Below are 11,539 nucleotides of genomic sequence, written 5' to 3'. Positions count from 1 at the left end.
AATGGCAAAAAATTAGCTTTTATCAACGTATTGCCATCGCATTTACAACAGCTTTGATTAAAAAATGTTTATTACTACTGCAAATTAAATCTAGAAAAATGTAATTTCAGTACATGACTATATGAAATGAAATAAATAGAAAATGTGATATTTCCTAAAAAAATAAATACACGAGAAAGTTTTTTTTTTATTGTCGTTTGCAATATCTATATTATTAATTCAATAAATACGCTTTATTTAAGATAAACATGGTTTAATATATACAGAATATCCATTCAAATTCGGGGTCAATGGCTGATTTGTAAATCTTTAGTAGACATATTGTTTAGTATTGTTAAAATGGTCTAAATAAAGGAAATAATTACATTTTGTGTAACTTGAGTCAATAAACGATTGATAAATTACGAGTTTTAAATTTTTTCATGTTCTGCTCTGTGAGTCATATTTAACAAAATATTCTTCAGATATTAATATTTTAAATAAAACGAGTTACACCAATCTAAATCAAGCATTAAAATTGACTGCTTATGAAAATTTTAATATTACTATTCCATTTAAAACTACGTTTTCAGACCTTTTCATCCATCATCTGAAATAAAATACCAATTCCGGGTTAATCAGTGCTCGAAATTTTTCCAAGCTTGATAATCAGATGAATGTGTATTTGCGCGAGTTCGCAAATTGTACAGACTAAGTCTATGGCAAAGGATACCGACGTGCTCTGATTGGTTTAAACCTTGGCATCCTTTTGGCGATGTTTTGCCAAAAAGATGCCATACCAAAATATATTTTTACAAAAATAAATAAAATTTGTGGATTTATCCCCCCCCCCCTATTTTTTACGGTTTACATGTGATATTAATCTGGAACACATATACAGCGAAAAAGTTCAAATCCTGAAACCTAAATTCAGGAAATATAAAAATTACAATTTATTAAAAATAATTTTTGTGTGTGTTTCTTCTTAATATTATAATGATATAACTAAAAAAAAATTAGCTATGAAATCACCTATTCCGTTAAAGCTTACATATTTATACGTTTTGGGCATTAAGTCATCATCTCCCCATATGTAGTTGATGCGAAAGTAACAAACGTTCAGCAACAAGTTTCAATGACTGCATAAATTACCTAATAAAGGCACGAAAATCATAGAAAAATAAGAATTGTTTCATTGCTGCATCATATGTTTAGTAATTACTTTCATATAGTTTTTATACTTCTGTGCATTAACAACATTAGTTACTTGTATTACTAGTATTATTAATAATATTTATTATTATTAATAATAATTAGTATTAGTATTATTACTAGTAATATTTAGAGAAAACAATCATATTAAAAAAAATTAGACCGTGTTGATATTCACTTGTATATTCCATAAAACTAATGAAAGGTAGAAGGTTTGAGCCAAATAAGCGAAAACTACACTATTATGAGTGCAAAACATTGCCAAAAGGATGCCAAGGCTTAAACCAATCAGAGCACGTCGGTATCCTTTGCCATAGACTTAGTCTGTACAATTTGCGAACTCGCTGTATGCGCGTAATTTCGTGTGTGTATGTGTTGGCGCTCTACACACTAGACCATATTATCTAGAGCTACCATACTTGACATATATAAATACTTTAGAGGATAGAAAAGTATATCTTAGAGAGATTTTTTTTTTTTGAAATTTTTTATTAATTAAAAATTAAGTTGAATTTTGGCATTTTCCAATATAACTTCCGAAAATATCACAACACAAGACTGTTATAAATCCTCTTAAAATTCAAAAAGGGATTTTTTTTCATTGATATCAATGTTTTAACCTACAGGGGTGTTTGTGGGACCCCAAAAAATCCCCTGAACCTTTTACGGACTTACTACCGACATTTTGGAGTTTCGAGAAGGGGGGTGGGAGAAATGAAAAATTACGATTATGAAGTATTGAATGACCTAATTATAAAAGTTCAGTGAATTACTTTTTTTGCAAAATTAATAACCATTAATTTTGCAAAATTAAGACCTTTGAACCCAGGTCACGTGATCGCACATCTGGTCGAACGAAGTCTCTCCCTTTTTTTTTCTGCCGCGCCTACTTGCCGAAAAGAATCCAGAAGAGAATGTCCGAGAACCGGGGGAATGAGTCAGAACTCGCAATAAGGAAAGAACAAAAAAGAAGTTTTTTTCCCCCTTTTCACGCATTATCACAGCCTTTGGAGAAAGAAAGGAAAAGTTTTCACCACACACACTGACCTTGCGTTTTCTGCTTTCAAAGCAAACAAAATTACCCAGATCAAAATAAATAATTCATTATTATTCGTACTTCCTTTTGAACGACGACCCCCGGAATTTCCGGGTATCGAAGTTCAAAATCCCCGGAGCACAAACACCCCTGAACCTATAAATTAAATTTATATTTTTAATGAATTTTTCAAAAAAAGATTATAATTATATTTTCCAGCAATTTATTTCGCACAAAAGGAAAGTAAAATTTAACTTGCAAGAGCACGCTAAGAATGCGTCAGTGCTGTTGTCGTCGCGTTGACAAAAACTCAAACTGAATGATCAAATTAACTCTTATTGCAAACTAAACCGAGGAAAGTGTGATGTCCAGCACGTGCTTAAATGAAAGCGTAATGTTATGGAATAAATATAAAATGTGATATTTTCCACATGATTCCACGGCAGCTGATCCACGGCAATGATGAGTAGAAAATTCATTTTCTAAAATTTATAATACCGGTATTAAAGCCGGTATCCGAGTATTAAGATCTAAAAAATACCGGTATTGAAATTTTGGTCCGATATTGCAATCCCTAGCAATGACTTAAATGCACCAAATTTGGTATGGAAATTTTGAGATTACAAGTTCAGTCTCGAGTCAAATTTTTGTGCCAAGAAAAACGTGTCTAAAACACACATTCCATTTTCGGATATTATATTAACCGCATGCGAGAGATTAATCGCCAAATAATTCAAATTAAAGATATATATAGTACGATGAACAAATTATAGTAATCATTTATCATTTCATTTCTTTTATTTTTTATTGGCTGATTATTTATCAGCTTTGATTTTATTTATTTCTGGTAGAGGGCGCTACAACAGTCGTATGAAGGTTTTTTGCATATCACGTCCGGGTCACCAATGTTGTTATTAGCGATAGACGAGGATCGAACTCGCAACCTTATGGTTCGTAGCCGAGTAACATGACCACAAGACAAAAGAAAGTTCTCATGTCTCGTAGCTGTTATCTGGCTTATAAAGCGTCACCACAGGCTTCTTTAATAATATGAGTTACGTGACTATCGAAATGTGAAGTTTAAATATATTTTCCTGAAGAAGTTATTAAGAGAGCAAGGTACATAAGTATTTAAATGAAAATTCTCGGAAACATTACTCCTGGCGTACCAGCTGGTCGCCAAAGACGACTGGTAGTTAATAAATATAAAAAAACTTCAGTGAAATAAAAAAAAATTGTAGATAGCGCTTATGAAAAAGTTTTTTGAATCAAGCAATAAGGGACGAAATTTCTTAATGATTGAGCTGGTTCCGAAGGTTTGTTCTATGAGTTGAATATTTCAAACAGTGCGCTAGAATATGTTCAATGCTATTTTCTTGGTTACAGGAGATAGTCAGGATTGTTATAAATTCCAAATTTATTCAATAGAGTTGAGATGATGATCATCAGCATGATTAGATATGCTATTATTACTTTTTTTTTCTTCTATTTTTAAGATATGAGGTAAGAGAAAGAAAAGAGAGATTATCTCCTGGTGTTTAAAATTTGATTCATCAATGGTTATTTTGTATTACAAATTATACAGCGGAATGACATACACATACAAAAATATGTAAGATAAGTATAATCCATGAAATATCGATATAAAAGTGCTTAATATCGATGCAACACAGATCAGTAACTAAATCCAGTAATTAAAAAAATAGTATATAAAAGTAAAATATAACAGTTTTTAAAAATTATTAAAGTTACAGAAAAAAAAAAAAACTACTTGGAAATTAAATTGATATCATTAACAAGCTAATTTTTTTCAGTTTTAAGCGATGTTTTTTTTTTTTTTTTTTTTTTTTTTTTTTTTTTTTTTTTTTGAGAAGCATTGTATGATTCAAAATTATTGAGAAAAAACATAAACATTTCTTTTGATTTTATGTTAAAAATATATAATAAGAAATCAGAATATTTTTTTTTCTTTGAAAGCATTTACTAGGACAATGAATTAATTTTGAAGGATATTTGAAGCATTTTGAAGGAAAAAATCTCGATGTCGTATTATTATTAAAATAAATAAAATCAGATAATGATACTAATATAACTTTTGTTGTTTTCCGAGAAGTACAGAAAGAATGACAACCATTTTTATCGGTGAAGATATTTTACTTTCTTGTCTATTTAATGTAGAGAAAATATATTAATCGTTAAAAAAAAAAAAAAAAAAAAAAAAAATTGAACTCGAGAGTTTGATGAATTGCTGCGTTTTAAAACTCCCTGAATTCGGAAAACACACTTTTGGAAAATGTCCGTCTGTCTGTCTGTGACAAAGATAACTCAAAAACGCATTGATCGAGGCTGTTGAAATTTAATATACGATCCTTAGACGAAATTTGCGTATTTTAGACAAATTCCGAGTAAAATCTATTCAGAGGAAGTTCGTCTGTTTGGCTGTTCGAATATAAGTTAACACTATAATTACTAAACAAAGAGAGCTAAATAGATGAAATTCGGTACACAGATTTAACATCTGTAATGTAAACACCAGTTTGTTTGGTTTAGTTTAGTTATATTAACGTTCCGTTGTAAAGCAACACTAGGGCTATTTAAGGAGGGACCTCGTAATTTTGAACCGCGATCAGATGACGAGGACGACACCTGAGCCGGCACCCCCCTCTCCACACCACACCAGCGGGAGGACGTTTGGCCTGATGGATTTAGTGTGCAACAGACCCCCTTACACGACGGTTCTTCGGTGGAATCGGGTCTCGAATTTAAAACCTAATGGCTCACGTGCCGAGACCTTACCACCAGGCCACCACGGCCCCATGTAAACACTAGTCAAAGTGTGAGCCTAAACGAACAAAGGGTTGACTGTCTGTCGGTTTGTATTTTCAGAAACATGTAAACGCGATAGTTCAAAAACTCAGTGACTTAAATATATCAAATTTGGTATGGGATTCTGTGACTATAAGTGAAGTTTTATGTCAAAATATTTCAGTCGATTGAGACAAACATGTGTAAGTACAAATTCAGTTTTCTGATACTATTTACCGCATGCCAAGAATTAATCGCCAAAAAACTCGCCAAGAATGACACAATAAATTCAATAAAAAGACCAAATTCACGCCAAAAGTTAATATTTCGTAACTATTATATGCCAATGCGATGCAAGATGTTATCTATCATGACATGTTTATTAGAAAATATGAGAGAAAGTTTTGGGAAGACCACTGCCGCTGGTTTTTGTTTGTGAAAGATTGTTTTATTAAAATATTGATTTTTTTTAAATATTTTTTTTTTTTTTTTTTTTTTTGCGATTTTAAAAATAAAACAAAAATAATTGTTAAAGTAAACGACATGTCATTGTCCGCTAATTTTGTATGAGACAAAAGTGTTTCCATGGATAATGTAATTAATTTGGATATACGTAATGAATCAGTAGATAGTAAAACAGAATAAATAAAATATGTATATATGAATACGGGTAGAATACAGAAAATGTAAATAAGAAATATAATACAGAAAATTTAGATATGTTAACTTTGATACATCAAAGAAAGAGTTACTTGATGTATTGCTCATAGGTAGGGATTGCAATACTGGTATATATACTGGATTGCAATACCTGGGATATCGAATATCGGTATTTTGAGCCATTTGTACAATTTTGTAATACCGGTATTCGCAAGTTTAAATACCGCTTTTTCGGTATTTACTAGAAATTTTTAAAATTGTCTCCGCTGTATGTTCAGGGATCGCCAACATAGCAAAATAGTATACGTTTTTGTTTTTATGTCTCCCTAACGGATGAAATTAATTAGCTAATTAATGGCTTAATTAATTGCTTAAATCTAAATGAGCGAAACGTGGATTATCCCTGAAAGAAGATATTATATCCATTATGACTAATGGAGCAACAGTTATGAAAAAAGTTGGAAAGTTGATTGGTGCAAATCAGCAATTGTGCTATGCTCGTGGAATTCAATTAGGAGTAATAGATGTATTATACCAAAAAAACAAAGAACAGAAGATACTGTGGATATAGAAATTTCGGATTCCAACTTTGAAGAGAGTAAGAGTGTGACTGATATTGACAATGAGGATAATAAACAATGTAATTGTTGAAGAAGATATTGCTAATGAGGATGAAATATTAACCTATCAAGAATTGCTTCCTATAATTTATAAAGTTCGAATATTGTTAAGATATTTTAACGTGCCCCTATAAAAAAGGATATATTACTAAAATATATACTAACTGAAAATAAAACAGAATATATGTTAATATTAGATTCTAAAATACGTTGGAACAGTTTACTCCTAATGATGGAACAGATTTTTAAAACTGAGAAATCCAATCCAAAAAGCAATAATCGACTTAAACCTGTAAATTAATTTTTCAGATAGTGAATTCAACTTAATAGCCAGAACTGTATCAGCTCTACTTCCAATAAAACTGGCTGTTGAGGCATTATGTCGGAGAGATTCTAATTTATTAACAGCTAATGCAACAATAAATTTCATGTTGCAGTCACTGAAAGAACAACACACATCACCATCTGAAGAATTATATAGTACATTGAAAAATCGCAACAGAAGAAAGGCATACCGAAATAGAAAATGTCTTATGGTATTTACATAATTATAATGATTTTAAAAATAAAAATGAAAATAAAGAAAAGAAAATAACCAATTCAAATCTGTTTAAGTTTATGGTAAATTTTCTTAACATTTTTTACCCACAAACCTATCCAAATTGAGAAGAATTCGGTTCAGTTATCGAAGATTATGATGATACTAATGTCGATAGCAAAAAGGAATTGTCTCTTGAACAAAAATTAGAATTAGCGATAAATAAAAAAATTTCAACGAACCAAAATACAATACAAAAATCAGCTATATCCAAAACCATCCGACGAGAAATCGATTTATTTGAAGACTAGCAGCCTTGGGAGACCAGCCGGTTCGCCAATTTTAATGTTCGTTTAAATTTTAATAATTAAATAGGTTGAACCGGCCTTCTTCGCCAAGTTGCGATAACGCGCCAAAGCTGGCAATCTTTATTATGCACTAAAATTGAACATCTGCTCCTTTGCTTTTGAACATTTCGCAAGGCCATTGTTGGCGCTTTTCAAAAATTCAGCCAAGCAGGGGGTTAAACTCCGGTGGTACCAATAATATTTTACGCAATTCCAACTTTAATAGATTCTTCAGCAAAATATGTTAAAACTTCAAATTTTGATAGTCATATAATTCACTCATAATATTATAAAGGCCTTCAGTCATAACGTGATATGTATCTCTTTCATTTTCTGTTACCTTCCGTAGAATTTATGCTTTAAATTAAAGTGTAAATGATTTATCTGCAATTAATATAATAATATTTTTTACTGAAATAAAGCATTTTTTTATAATATGATTACTGAAAACAGAGTCACTGAGCGTTTAAACTTTATGGGCACTAAAGCATATCTTTCTTAATTTATGTAATATCTCAAGAATTTGTCAACAACATTTTCTCAGATTCATCATGAACAGATCGATTCATTAACAATGTTTCATTTTAAATACATCAAACACTAAGAAAATAAAATGAATCGTTTAAAATAATCGGTCGAAAACAGGTTTAAAAAACTACTTAAAAAACGATGTACTTAAAACTATAAGCATATACAAAAAAATATATAACTAACATAAATACAATTTAATTACAAAAGCATGCAACTAACCTAAAAATAATTTAAATCATCCGTTAATAATGGTTGTCATGTCAACAATCAGAAAAGAATGCGCATGTTTGAATTTTCTTCGCCAGTTATAGTATATGACCAGTTATAGTATTGACAAACAATAGTTAGAAAATATAGATTTTGGGCAGAAATCTACCATTTTTATTTTCTCCTATGCGCGGTATAGGAAAAGTGTAGTGTGACGTCTCTTAAGAGCAATAATGGTCAACAACCTTTTAGTGCAATATTTTTTTAATAGGTAATTACTTGCACACATCACATACACATACATAAAGTGGTTTCAGCATTTAAATTTGTTAACAGGAGGCCATATTCCTTGAAACACATCACAGACACCGTTTACCACACAACACCATTTTCACATCACTTCATCATGCCGTCTTTCGTTCTGGTCTTTTCTTAGTTAGGTTCATAGAGGTCGCTAGTAGAGATGCATAATCCACGATTTTTTGAATAACAAATAATATTGCTATTGTTATTTTTAAATATGCGTTCCAAATATCTGTTATTTCAATCATATTATTAATTAAAAATTATTACTTAATATTAAATATAAAATTTATTAATTGTAATTAATACTTAATTTACTAATTTAAGTAACGTGTGATTGAATTGATTTATCTGTTTCAGCTTATTTCTTAAATTTTTTTTTTCTCAAAACTATTTATTTAATTTATTTATTAGAGTGAATCATTTTCTGGAAAAGATGAGTTAAAAATATATGTCATTTCTTTAAAATGTTTACTTTAGTTCTATATTCTACCAATAAATGGCGCCAGCAGTAAACAGAGTACATGTAATCAAAGTCAATCATGTCACGAGCAATTAAAAAGGATCTGTATGGAATAGTGCATCATCAAATACGAATATCGGTCACTCCCGTAAAGTGGAGCGGTGACTTCGCACTTTCCAGTGAAGCCTCGCACTTTCCGGTGAAATCACCGCTCCGATAAATTTCAGTGATATGCAATTCAATGATACGATACGATAATTCCAATAACCGGCCCGTTCACTTTTCAATCCAATCACAGATTTCTTTCGAGAGCTTCCATTGGACAGATCGTATCGATTGTTACTTCCATTGAAGTCACCGCTCCAGCAAATTTCAGTGATATCGATTGTTTCTTCCTATCGTGATCCAAAACCTGTAATCGAAATATCATCAGTAAGATCGTATCAAGGATTTGAATCACACCTCCCTTTGAAAAGTATTGATCACTTGTATTTGTGACTTTTTCATATTGGTTACGTAATAACCGCTCTGAAAATATTCGTCATCCCTAGTCGCTAGTCAGTACAGTAGTGATCGTCAAAAAATTCGAACTCGAGATTCTGACGAATCTCCAAGTTTAAGACCTCCTTAAATTCGGAAAACACATGTTTGGAAAGTCCGTCCATCCGTCTGTCCATCTATGGCAAAGATAACTAAAAAGCAATTAGAGCTATACGATTGAAATTTTCTATACGTTTTTTACACCAAATTTGCAGATTTTTATCAATTTTGAGTAAAGATGTTTAGAGAAAGTCCGTCTGTCCATCGGTTCGAATATAAGCTAGCACAATAATTTCAAAACAAAGAGAGCTAGATAGATAAGATTCAGTACACAGATTTAGCATCTATAGTGAAGACACCTGTCAAATTTTCAGCCAAATTCAACAAGAGGTTGATTGTCTGTCGGCCAGTTCTCTCAGAAATAAGTAAACACGATCATTCAAATACGCAATGACTAGGGATTGCAATACCGGTATACCGGGACACCGAATACCGGTATTTTGAGCCATTTGCACAATTTTGTAATACCGGTATTCGCAAGTTTAAATACCGTTTTTTCGGTATTTACTAGAAATTTTTTAAATTGTCTCCACTATATGTTCAGGGATCGCGAACATAGCAAAACAGTATACGTTTTTCTTTTTATGTCTCCATAACGGGAAAAATTAATGAGCTAATTCATGGCTTAATTAATTGCTTAAATATAAAATTAGCAAAACATGGATTATCCCTGAAAGTAGATATTGTATCCATAATGACTGATGGTGCAACAGTTATGAAAAAAGTTGGAAAGTGGATTGGTGCAAATCAGCAGTTGTGCTATGCTCATGGAATTCAATGAGGAGTAATAGATGTATTATACTAAAAAAATAAAGAACAGAAGAATCCAAATACTGTGGATATAGAAACTTCGGATTCCGACATTGAAGAGAGTAAGAGTGAGAGCGATATTGACAATGAAGATAATGAACAATGTAATTGTTGAAGAAGATATTGCTAATGAGGATGAAATATTAACCCATCAAGAATTGCTTCCTATCATTTATAAAGTTCGAAAAATTGTTAAGATATTTAAACGCTTCCCTATCAAAAATGACATAATACTAAAATATATGCTAACTGAAAATAAAACAGAACATATGTTAATATTAGATTCTAAAACACGTTGGAACAGTTTACTCCTCATGATGGAACAGATTTTTAAAACTGAGAAATCCAATCCAAAAAGCAATAATCGACTTAAACCTGTAAATTAATCTTTCAGATAGTGAATTCGACTTAATATCCAGAACTGTACCAGCTCTATTTCCAATAAAACTGACTATTGAGGCATTATGTCGGAGAAATTCTAATTTATTAACAGCTAATGCAACAATAAATATCAGGTTGCAGTCACTGAAAGAACAACACACATCAATCTCTGAAGAATTATATATTACATTGAAAAATAGCACAGAAGAAAGGCATACCGAAATAGAAAATGTCTTATGATATTTACATAATTATAATGATTTTAAAAATGAAAAAGAAGAAAAGAAAACCAATTGAAATCTGATTAAGTTTATATTAAATTTTCTTAAACTTTTTTTACCCACAAACCTATCTACATTCAGAAGAATTCGGTTCAGTTATCGAAGATTATGATGACACTCATGTCGATAGTGAAAAGGAATTGTCTCTTGAACAAAAATTAGAATTAGCGATAAATAAGAAAATTTCGACGAACCAAAATACAATACAGAAATCAGCAATATCCAAAACCATCCGACGAGAAATTGGTTTATTTGAGGATGAGGGATTTAGAGGTAAATACTTGGAAAAAGTATATCTTGCATTGCTAACAGTACCACCAACTAGCGTAGATACCGAATGAGCGCTTTCTACAGCTGGTCATTTTTGCACATAATTACTTTTCCGGTTTAATGACAGTACAATTGATGCATTATGCTTTTTATGATCACATTTCAAAAATTTGTAATGGCACCCCAGACTGAATAGTGATATTTACTCTTTTTTGTGATTTAAATAAATAATATGTTTCTTTACTTTTTTGTGATTCTTTATAAACTGTTATAATTTATAAGTTACGAATTATTTTTTGTGATATTTACACTCTCTAATAAAACTGGCAAATAAAACGAAGAAACACCTGTGTTTTCTTTCATTTTCTAAAATTTATAATACCGGTATTAAAACCGGTATCCGGGTATTAAGATCTAAAAACTACCGGTATTGAAATTTTGGTCCGATATTGCAATCCCTAGCAATGACTTAAATGCACCAAATTTGGTATGGAAA

The sequence above is a fragment of the Argiope bruennichi genome, chromosome 11 (assembly GCF_947563725.1).
Source record: "Argiope bruennichi chromosome 11, qqArgBrue1.1, whole genome shotgun sequence".
Taxonomy (NCBI): Eukaryota; Metazoa; Arthropoda; class Arachnida; order Araneae; family Araneidae; genus Argiope; species Argiope bruennichi.
This window is presented reverse-complemented; position numbering follows the sequence as displayed.